This window comes from Bufo bufo, chromosome 6 (genome assembly GCF_905171765.1).
Source record: "Bufo bufo chromosome 6, aBufBuf1.1, whole genome shotgun sequence".
NCBI lineage: Eukaryota > Metazoa > Chordata > Amphibia > Anura > Bufonidae > Bufo > Bufo bufo.
In genome coordinates, this window is record NC_053394.1 from 179039288 (window position 1) to 179051669 (window position 12382).

Below are 12382 nucleotides of genomic sequence, written 5' to 3' on the forward strand. Positions count from 1 at the left end.
GGATGCGGTGCCATCAATAACAAGATGGTGCTTTGTCCACAGAACTCCAGTTATCCTAACCTAGTAGGGTGGCCATCCTTATCTGTTGGTGCAGAGGGATGTGTAGCAGAGGACGCAATCCTCTGAAGGTAGGGTGTTCAGACACCAGTGTTGGGATAACGAGGGGTCCTGTGAGATAAAGGGCAGCCCAATACCTTTCTCTACCCATGGGTCAAAGGTATTGGGGCTGGGAATTTTCACATTTAATTGCACTGTTAGGGGAGAAATTCCCCTGGGAGCGCCTGGTGTTTTCTTCTGCCATAGGTGTGATTTTATATGGAGCGGAAGAAAAACCTAGGAGATGCCACAGAAGAGGCCAGCTATTTCCCCTGACACTGTTGTGAAGCTCCAGAGGATCCCACTGGATTTTGGCAACGAAGCGACCTCTACCTAGAGGTGTTATAGCAATGAAGACTGTGCCACAATCCAGCGGGAGCATTATTTAAGGCTCTGGAGGAAGACTTGGGAGACGTTCGGGTGGAAGAACCTACTCTCATTTGTTTCACCCAGTGAAACTTCTTCTGGTTCTGGTCATCGTGAGGGTCAAGGGACTTATTGACCATATACACCAGAACCAGACAGAACTTTACCGAACTAACAAAAGGAGGAGGATCAGGACATAACGCTAACATTGTTCCTGAAGCCAAATATTGTATGGACACACTTTGTATTCCTATGAGGGTTCGGGATGTATAACATGTACTACCCTGAAACCCCATAGCACATTGTATTGTATATATATTGATTATGTTTATTGGTTGATTGTGTACCCATAGACACTCTAGGTACAAATGTGTGACAGCCTATACCCAGGGAAACTCGCCCAACACACTGCGGTGAGTTATTATTTGGCTGTACACATTTGCATCCTATAGTCGTTTCCCAATTGACACAGGGGTCTGCGACCTACCTGTGTCTTTGGAGGTGTAGAGATATGCCAGGTTGCATGAGTCTCTATGGGTACACATACATATAATGATTTTGGTGGTGTTGGGAGGGATGTGACATGTGTTTTGTGTGAATGGGGATAAGGTTAGGTCACGATAGGGACAGGCATCATTCATTTGCCACCTTGAACCCTGGAACAGTGAGGTTCTTAAGGGAAGGGCTGGAGGTGTAGTGTGGCGGAGGGGTTCTCCGCAGTAGAATTTAGGTACTATGACATCACCGCTTAAGAGTCTGACCTGCCTTGTAAAGACCTATTAATCTGTCCACGGGAGAACCGCACCCATCAAGATGGAAACAGACGTTGGATAGAAGAAAGTTGGGACTGAGGTTGTGAGGGTGAACCCGCTCCAGATGCCTTGGAAGCGGGCCATACCTGAAGATCGGCAGAACTACCGAGAGACTGTGGGGGTGTGGTCACTCCAAAGTGGGGGTGGCCGACACCAAGAGACTGTTAAAGAAAGACCAGTTAAAGACTGTAAGGGTGAACCCGCTCCAGAATTGGGGGGGGGGGGGGGGCGAAGATACCTGAAGATCGGCAGGATTACCGAGAGACTGTGGGGGTGTGGTCACTCCAAAGTGGGGGTGGCCGACACTGAAAGACTGTTAAAGAGACTGTGGGTGTGTGGTATCCTAAAGATGTCAAGAAGAAGACGGTGTATCCTGTGGACGGAGGAGTAGGTTACGGTGAAGGGCAGGTAGGAGGAAGAGGGATGTCTAAGTACCTAAAGATCAGTGTGCACTACAGTTCTTCCTGAACTTCCACCAAAGATGGGGTTGAAGGGGGGCAAATATATCTCAACCCGTTTCCCCAAGATATTGTCGTATTATAGTCCGACAACAGGGGGATTGTTGAGGAAGGGTTGAGACGTATGCATATATATCCATGCATGCCTGCAAACACGTGCGGGCATGTATGGTGTATATATATGCATACATTAACCACCGCATCATGGGGTGATGTGCGCAGATGTGCCCAGCATCTGCGCACGTCTGCCCATGGTGATCCCCAGGGGCTCATGGTGGCCCCTGTGGGAAATATGTGGTCCCTGGAAGCTGTGCCCCCTTATAATCCCCCTTATAGTTAGTATTATATTTCCTGTATGACCGTGTATATATTGGCCCTGTATGGCAAGTGGGGACATATGCATGTCCCCTGTATGTGATGCCCCAGATATATGCGAGGGTGTGTGTATATATAGATATGTGTGTATGTATTTGCACACGTGTCTATGTATATACACTTATGTCAGCATGACAGTATGTATGTGGGCTTATTGCTGCCCAGTCATACCCCCGGTTTTGTATGTGTTTATAGATGTGCCCCAAGCATCTGTGGATATATATATGCATATATGCAATTCCAACTGTTATCAACAGAGTTGTTTAGAGACTGATAGCCTGTAGGATAACAGCTGATTAGCATCTAGTCCCCTTTTGTTCAGGCCCCTTACAATCAGACTCTCTGGCACCGTTCTTGAGAGGGCCTTCTAACCAGAGACATCATAACCTGTTTTCCACACCTCTGCCCCATGGCCATGCCCATTACTCCCAGCATTTTTGGAACTAGGAGGGGGGACTAAGGCACACTATGATGTCACATGCCTGAGGAAGGAGGAGGGGGTTGCTTTTGGGCTATAAAACCCCAAACCGGACAGAGGTGCCCTCTTTTGCAACCAGACTAGACACATGGGAGAGTGCAGCTCCATTATGACCGCCTGGAAGAGGCCTACTAACGCTGGAAGGATTAAGTATATCCCCTGACCCCCGACCGCTCCCCTGGTTAACCCACACCCCTGGTCCTGTAACCCCTATATTTGTGTACACCCCCCTGATGACCCCCACTGTATCTCACCCCTATTACTGTATTAGTGTCTGTGGACTACATACACTCCTGTAGTGCCACCGTGTAACCCTTTCCCTACCCTGATTAACCCCTGGTGGTAACCCATGCCACCCCCCCCCCCCCCTCACTGTACACTTGCAGGGTATTTACCCTTGCATTGCTGTACAGTTCTGATATTATCCCCATTGTTAACCCTTTGTGTTTGTGGTCGGTTTACACCCCTGTAAGGCCACCATTAACCCTCGTCGTACCCCGTAGGGACAGTGAATAGTCAGGTGGGGTGGGCTGTTATTACTTGTATGTGTGAATTGTCTAGTTAGTTTATGGGTGGAATATGGGAATGTGTAGTGTAGTTTAGGATTGTATATTTAGTGCTGTATTGCTAGTGTATTGCGTGCGTTGTGTATTGTAAGTAATAAATACTGTGTTACTTGTAACTATCTGTGTAACGTGTAGTTATTGGCGATAGTTAGTTAGGCGCATGCAGCTAGCGTAGTGATTAGTGTAAAGTATAGCAAAGGTATTGTGTTATTATTATATAAAGGCATAAATGGGCGGAGTTATCACTAGATGGCTCCTCCCATTTATGAATATTAATTATCGATATTTGCATAAATATTGGTGATTAATATTCTCCCTTTACACCGGCTATTTATCTACCCCCAGAGAAATCGTAATGGGTACCAAAAGCTTACATTTAGAAAAATCAGGTTGTACCTGGTCTTTAGGTTGCCTTGCCTTAGGAGACTTGACAGAGAGGACCTTCTTAGGACACTGGTTGATCCAATGGTCAGGATCTCCACAGTAAAAGCATTCTCCACGTCTGCGGCGAAGATTCCCTCGGGTCATGCCAACCTGCATGGGTTCCTCGGTGGAGACCTTAGCATTGTTTCTGGGATAGCCCTCTGGCTGGACCACCATCTGGAAAGAGAACTGTTGTTCCTGTCGTCTCTCTCTAACCCGTCGGTCAAGTCGGACCACAAGGGTCATCATCTCCTCTAAGGTCTCTGGAAGTTGATAACTGACCAGAAGATCCTTTAAATTATCAGACAGACCTGACCTGAACTGACTCTTCAGGGCTGGTTCGTTCCATCCTGAGGGGACACACCACCTTCTGAATTGGGTGCAATAATCCTCTGCAGGTAGATTGCCCTGAACCAGCCCTGTCTGGTTCATCATAGAGGGTACCCAGGGCCTGAAAGAACCCCTCCACAGAAGTTAAACAACTGGCGCCAGCAGGTAAAGAGAACGCCTAGTCCTGGGGATCACCCTGTAGTCGGGAAATGATAATGCCCACGTGTTGACTCTCGGGGCCAGAGGACACGGGGCGCAAACGGAAGTAAAGTCTGCAACTCTCCTTAAAAGAGAGAAACTTCTTCCGGTCTCCAGAAAAGGGTTCTGGGAGCTTAATCTGGAACTCAAAATGCAGACTGGAGGCCTGAGGAGTGGAAGAACCTTGCCCTAACTCAAAAGAACAGAGTTTTTCCCTTAGCTCCTGCACCATCTGCGTCAGATTAGAGACATGGTCAGTCAGGGTCACCAGAGGATTCATTAGACAGTGGTTATTGGGCCTGTTAATCTGTAACGGTCACGTACACACACACACAGGGGGGAGGATAGTGACCACTGCGCTCCACCCTCACCCCTGGCCCTGCCTACTTGCCTCACGAGTCCTGATGACAGGGGACAACTGGACGGCAGTCCCTAACTTAGTATACGTGCGGGAAGGACAGACAAGACAAATAACGGATAGTGAATGGACCGGGTCAAAACCAAGAGGACAACGCAGTACAGAGGGATAAGCAAAGAAAGGTCAGGAGAAGCCGAGGTCATAAATACCAGGAGAGTCGAGAAGTACCAAAGGAGTCCGCAAAGAATAGTCAGGTGGAAGCCGAGGTCAATATACCAGGAAGGATGCGCAGGCAAAGGATCGTCAGGGAACAGGATCAGGTAAGTACACAGGTATCCAACAACTGCCAGGAACCTAAATTAACAGGCAACCTGTGGCCAGCAGGCTGCCTGTATTTATAGTGGGGAGTGAGGGTCATGTGACGTGGCCAGCGTCACATGACCGACAGACCGACCAGTCGAGCACCGAGTGATCAGCTCGGCGCTCAAGGCAGACCTAGGAGCAGGGAGCCTCCCAGCTAGCAAAGTCGCCCTGGGAACGAGGTCAAACACAGATCCTTGCTCCCGAAGCTATGCAGCAGGTCTGCGGCTGATGGGAGACCGAGTGTGCCTTCGGCACCCCGTTACAAGTTTCCGAAAATTCTCATCTGGCAGAAGAAAGTTCGGGAACCTCCAAATATAGTCCTGTCCCCTGGAATACTGGTCCGTCAGGTCCAAAAGCATAGGGGCGTGATCTGAGATCACCATGTCTTCAATAGTTACCCTAGACACCATCCCATATTCTCGACCAACTGTCTTGCACGTGGGAGTAATGTGTAAACTCTCTGCCCTGCAGGTGTTGAAGTCTCCAACTCTCCCTCAAACCAGAAGATTCAACTAAATTTGTTTCCTAATGCTATCATTCCTTCTGTCCTCATGAACATTCATCACTAGGTTAAAGTCGCCCCCTACTATTTTGAATGGATGAGGATCACTCAATATCCTACAACCAACCCCATCTAAGAAACCTTTTTGAGCTTGGTTAGGAGCGTAAATATTATAAATGCTGAAATCCCCAAAGGGACCTGATAAGTGGACATTCTGCCCTCAGTGTCAGAGGCAGTAGCGTGAATCACATGGGGGAGATGACGCCCTATTAGCGTTAACACTCCCGCCTTCTTACCCACCACCTCTGAGCCATAAACCCCCACCCAGAGCTTCTCCATTCTGTGAAAGTCTTCCTTCATGAGAAGGGTCTCCTGCAGCAGCGCCACATCGGCTTTCAGCCGCTTAAGATGTCTCAAGATTTTCATACGCTTATTGGGGGAGCGCAGCCCCTTCACATTTCAAGAAATGACTTTCATAGCCCATAGCCCATGCTGACCTGCCAGCAATAGAAGGAGAAACAAAGAAACTGTCTCCTACAAGGGGGTTGCCTCCCAGCGTAGCATCCCCTTAATCTCAGAAGGTTCCCAATGAGCCGACCTCTAAGATGTTCAGTGAATATCCCAGCAAACTGAAAAAACAGTACTAACTTGTCTTAACCAGTTTGTAATGTGACTTTTCCTTTTTTCTGGTATACACGGCAGCGTCTCACCGCTAGTAGAACTACAATCTCAGGAGTCCTCCATGACCCACTTCAGATGATGTATTAAAGCGTCCTCTCTTCTCATGGGGTCGCATGTTGCTGTCTAGCCGAGGACCTCTGTTCACTCGGAGAACCACGAGCAGCAGAGGTTCTGGCGGCACACGGTTCCAAATGTGGTGAACAGGCGAGTTTTCCAGGGTCTTCTGTCTTGCTCCACGTTGAGGTGCTGTTTCTTCATCATGGCGTCGTAAATAACTCTCAGCCTCCTTTGGGTCAGTGAATTGACGCATCGTGCCATCGCCTTGTTTTATTTAAAGAGTAGCTGGGTAGAAAAGTTGAAATGTAATCCCATTACTGTGCAGTCCAGAACATATGGCACTAAAGGCTCTGCGTTTCCGCATGGTTTCCGCAGAATAATCAGCAAATACAAGTGTTTTGCTGCCACGTATAAACAACGGCTCCAGCCTTAGCCTATAAGCCCTCAGAATGTCCTCCTTATCCGAGTAATCTAGATATTTGCATATAACCTCTGGTTTGCTGTCATAGAGGATGGTGCCATGGGCTCCCCCTGGGGCCCCACATGATGCGCTCTCTCAACTTTTTGCTTCCCAGCAAGGCGAAGGGCTTGGAGTAATTCAATTTCAAATAAGCGGCGCAGATCTTGCGGTGGCACCGACTCCGGTATCCCAACCAGTCTTAAAGAGTACCTTTCACTACAATAAAAAATCTAAAGTAAGCATACAGACATGGACAGCAGCGCCCAGGGATCTCCCTGCACTTACTATTATCCCTGGGCGCCGCTCCGTTCTCCCTGTATAGGCTCCGGTATCTTCAGATTTTCGGCTCAACTGGGAGGAGCCTGTCGTCTCCTTCTCCCAGGCTGTAGCGCTGGCCAATCGCAGCGCTCATCTCATAGCCTGAAAGGTTTTTTTTTCTCTCAGGCTATGAGCTGTGCGCTGCGATTGGCCAGCACTCCAGCCTAGGAGAAGGAGACGCCGGCAGGCTCCTCCCAGTTGAGCCGAAAATCTGAAGATACCGGAGCCTATACCGGGAGAACGGAGCGGCGCCCAGGGATAATAGTAAGTGCAGGGAGATCCCTGGGCGCCGCTCTCCATGTCCGTATGCTTACTTTACTTGTCAATAGTTTTTTATTATGCTGGAGCAAAAAATAGAGATAATATACATTCAGTCATCACAAATTGTTTTACATAGTAAATCAAATAATAAATCGACAAGGGTACAAAAGAGGGGGGAGGGGGGGAAGGGAGGGGAAGAAGAGAGGAAATAGGGTACATGAGTAGAGTGTGAAAATCATCAGAATCACATCGTTACATATGAACTTATTCAGAGTAGACAAGCCAATTATGAGAATACCTAAATGGGAAATTTTGAGGAGACATCTTAAAGAGGACCTTTCACCTGGAAAAACATTGTGAACTAAGTATGCTGACATGGAGAGCGGCGCCCGGGGATCTCACTGCACTTACTATTATCCCTGGGCGCCGCTCCGTTCTCCCGTTATGCCCTTTTTTCTCCCAGGCTGTGAGCTGTGCGCTGCGATTGGCCAGCGCTGCAGCCTAGGAAAAGGAGACGCCCACAGGACAAGGGCAGACACCGCCTACTATAACTTACAGAGCGAAGATACCGGAGGGCATAACGGGGGAACGGAGCGGCGCCCAGGGATAATAGTAAGTGCAGTGAGATCCCCGGGCGCCGCTCTCCATGTCAGCATACTTACTTCACAATGTTTTTCCAGGTGAAAGGTCCTCTTTAAGGCGCGAATTGGCTCGGGGTGTTCCACAGATCCCCCCCTAAACAGTGCCATCCACAGATCCCCCCTAAACAGTGCCATCCACAGATCCCCCCTCCCCTAAACAGTGCCATCCACAGATCCCCCCTAAACAGTGCCATCCACAGATCCCCCCTAAACAGTGCCATCCACAGATCCCCCCCTCCCCTAAACAGTGCCATCCACAGATCCCCCCCTCCCCTAAACAGTGCCATCCACAGATCTCCCCCCTAAACTGCCATCCACAGATCCCCCCTAAACAGTGCCATCCACAGATCCCCCCTAAACAGTGCCATCCACAGATCCCCCCTAAACAGTGCCATCCACAGATCCCCCCTAAACAGTGCCATCCACAGATCCCCCCTAAACAGTGCCATCCACAGATCCCCCCTAAACAGTGCCATCCACAGATCACCCCTCCCCTAAACAGTGCCATGATGGCACTGTTTAGGGGAGGGGGGATCTGTGGATGGCACTGTTTAGGGGGGATCTGTGGATGGCACTGTTTAGGGGGGATCTGTGGATGGCACTGTTTAGGGGGGAGATCTGTGGATGGCACTGTTTAGGGGAGGGGGGATCTGTGGATGGCACTGTAGGCGGATCTGTGGATGGCACTGCCATCCACAGATCCCCCTACAGTGCCATCCACAGATCTCCCTCCTCGACGCTCACAGCAGTATATTTATAAACTAATCAGTAACTACTTTAACTTTAATCATTGCTCATTGCTGAGCTCTTTACTTGGATTATAATTTATTTGGATATGGGATATCTTACTTTGTCTTAGCTCCGGTAATAGCAGGCAGTGCGGGGGGCGGCGCTCACTCACTGACGTCACGCGCCTGCGCCGCCTAGTGGGAGGAGCAGGCGTGTGACGTCAGTGAGTGAGCGCCGCCCCCCGCACTGCCTGCTATTACCGGAGCTAAGACAAAGTAAGATATCCCATATCCAAATAAATTATAATCCAAGTAAAGAGCTCAGCAATGAGCAATGATTGAAGTTAAAGTAGTTACTGATTAGTAAATATACTGCTGTGAGCGGCGTGGCCCTGTATATTCTAACCCACAGGCAAGCGTCCCTGTCACCATGGGAACGCCTGGGGGTTAGAATATACCATCGGATTTGAGTCTTTACGATCTCACTGAGCTCGTAAAACTCAGATCCGATGGTATATTCTAACCCCCAGGCAAGCGTCCCCGTCACCATGGGAACGCCTGGGGGTTAGAATATACCATCGGATCTTCTGAGTTACTCAGCCGCAAAACAAGCACCGGCGACCCCCCGGAAAGGGCCAATCGACCCCCAAAGGGGTCGCAACCCCTAGGTTGAGAACCGCTGCTCTAGAGGCTAGATAATAATCAAAGATGTTAGGCAGACTGAGGCCACCTTTTTTCCTATGTCTGTTCATGGTGGTCCTGGCTATCCTTGGTGGGCCTTTTTGCCACACAAATTTGTTAAGCATTTTATTAGTCAGCTTAAAGAAAGAGTTTGGGATCGGTATGGGGATGGTCCGGAACAGGTATAACATTTTTGGGAGAATGTGTTGCTGGAAAGCAGCTATCCGCCCTAACCATGATAATTCAGTTTTCGCTATATTGTTAAGTTCAGATTATAGTGTTGGGATTAATTGAGAAAAGTTAGCTTTGTACAAGTTTTGAGGAGTAGAGCAGAGATTAATCCCTAAATACAGAATGTTGTCTGATCGCCAGTCGAGGGAAAATTTTTGCTGTAGATGAGCTAGTTCGTCTATGGGTAAACCCAACGGGAGGACCTGTGACTTGGTCTCATTGATCTTATAGTATGAAAGGGCACCAAATTCCTGTATTAGATTCATCGCCGCAGATAGTGAAGTAGCAGGATTAGTGAGCGTAAGAATGATGTCGGAAAATGCAAATGTGATCGCACACTACATCCAGCACTCTGCCCTCCATGCTGGATGAGACATTGGTTTATATTTTGGCCAAAGCATAGTAAGCCACTCACCGCGTCAAGGCTGTCTCATGAGTGGTCCCTAACTCTTGTTCCTACCTGTTCATGGGCCATGACAGCCACATAAAATCCAGGGAATGCAGGTCAGCATGCAAGCCAAGTACACTTTGCTTGTAACCCCGTCCGGTGCCATTACAGCTTTCATCGGATCCAGGGATGCAAGTACCAACATGCATGCTGAACCTACCATATACTTCTCCTGGAGCCAGATGGCTAATGGTAGGTTCTATACAAGCAGACTCAGTTTTATACTGACTTTAAAACCAGCCTCAAGGACAGATTAACTGGTCAGGTGTGCAATGACTCCAAGGAGATCGCCACGCCTCCAATATATACTACAAAGAAAAAAATAAGGGGTTGGGTCAGCACAACCTGCTGCAGGTGCACATCACTATGGCGAAATACATATACAAACGGAAAATGCAAATGTGATCGCACACTACATCCAGCACTCTGCCCTCCATGCTGGATGAGACATTGGTTTATATTTTGGCCAAAGCATAGTAAGCCACTCACCGCGTCAAGGCTGTCTCATGAGTGGTCCCTAACTCTTGTTCCTACCTGTTCATGGGCCATGACAGCCACATAAAATCCAGGGAATGCAGGTCAGCATGCAAGCCAAGTACACTTTGCTTGTAACCCCGTCCGGTGCCATTACAGCTTTCATCGGATCCAGGGATGCAAGTACCAACATGCATGCTGAACCTACCATATACTTCTCCTGGAGCCAGATGGCTAATGGTAGGTTCTATACAAGCAGACTCAGTTTTATACTGACTTTAAAACCAGCCTCAAGGACAGATTAACTGGTCAGGTGTGCAATGACTCCAAGGAGATCGCCACGCCTCCAATATATACTACAAAGAAAAAAATAAGGGGTTGGGTCAGCACAACCTGCTGCAGGTGCACATCACTATGGCGAAATACATATACAAACGGAAAATGCAAATGTGATCGCACACTACATCCAGCACTCTGCCCTCCATGCTGGATGAGACATTGGTTTATATTTTGGCCAAAGCATAGTAAGCCACTCACCGCGTCAAGGCTGTCTCATGAGTGGTCCCTAACTCTTGTTCCTACCTGTTCATGGGCCATGACAGCCACATAAAATCCAGGGAATGCAGGTCAGCATGCAAGCCAAGTACACTTTGCTTGTAACCCCGTCCGGTGCCATTACAGCTTTCATCGGATCCAGGGATGCAAGTACCAACATGCATGCTGAACCTACCATATACTTCTCCTGGAGCCAGATGGCTAATGGTAGGTTCTATACAAGCAGACTCAGTTTTATACTGACTTTAAAACCAGCCTCAAGGACAGATTAACTGGTCAGGTGTGCAATGACTCCAAGGAGATCGCCACGCCTCCAATATATACTACAAAGAAAAAAATAAGGGGTTGGGTCAGCACAACCTGCTGCAGGTGCACATCACTATGGCGAAATACATATACAAGCGGAAAATGCAAATGTGATCGCACACTACATCCAGCACTCTGCCCTCCATGCTGGATGAGACATTGGTTTATATTTTGGCCAAAGCATAGTAAGCCACTCACCGCGTCAAGGCTGTCTCATGAGTGGTCCCTAACTCTTGTTCCTACCTGTTCATGGGCCATGACAGCCACATAAAATCCAGGGAATGCAGGTCAGCATGCAAGCCAAGTACACTTTGCTTGTAACCCCGTCCGGTGCCATTACAGCTTTCATCGGATCCAGGGATGCAAGTACCAACATGCATGCTGAACCTACCATATACTTCTCCTGGAGCCAGATGGCTAATGGTAGGTTCTATACAAGCAGACTCAGTTTTATACTGACTTTAAAACCAGCCTCAAGGACAGATTAACTGGTCAGGTGTGCAATGACTCCAAGGAGATCGCCACGCCTCCAATATATACTACAAAGAAAAAAATAAGGGGTTGGGTCAGCACAACCTGCTGCAGGTGCACATCACTATGGCGAAATACATATACAAACGGAAAATGCAAATGTGATCGCACACTACATCCAGCACTCTGCCCTCCATGCTGGATGAGACATTGGTTTATATTTTGGCCAAAGCATAGTAAGCCACTCACCGCGTCAAGGCTGTCTCATGAGTGGTCCCTAACTCTTGTTCCTACCTGTTCATGGGCCATGACAGCCACATAAAATCCAGGGAATGCAGGTCAGCATGCAAGCCAAGTACACTTTGCTTGTAACCCCGTCCGGTGCCATTACAGCTTTCATCGGATCCAGGGATGCAAGTACCAACATGCATGCTGAACCTACCATATACTTCTCCTGGAGCCAGATGGCTAATGGTAGGTTCTATACAAGCAGACTCAGTTTTATACTGACTTTAAAACCAGCCTCAAGGACAGATTAACTGGTCAGGTGTGCAATGACTCCAAGGAGATCGCCACGCCTCCAATATATACTACAAAGAAAAAAATAAGGGGTTGGGTCAGCACAACCTGCTGCAGGTGCACATCACTATGGCGAAATACATATACAAACGGAAAATGCAAATGTGATCGCACACTACATCCAGCACTCTGCCCTCCATGCTGGATGAGACATTGGTTTATATTT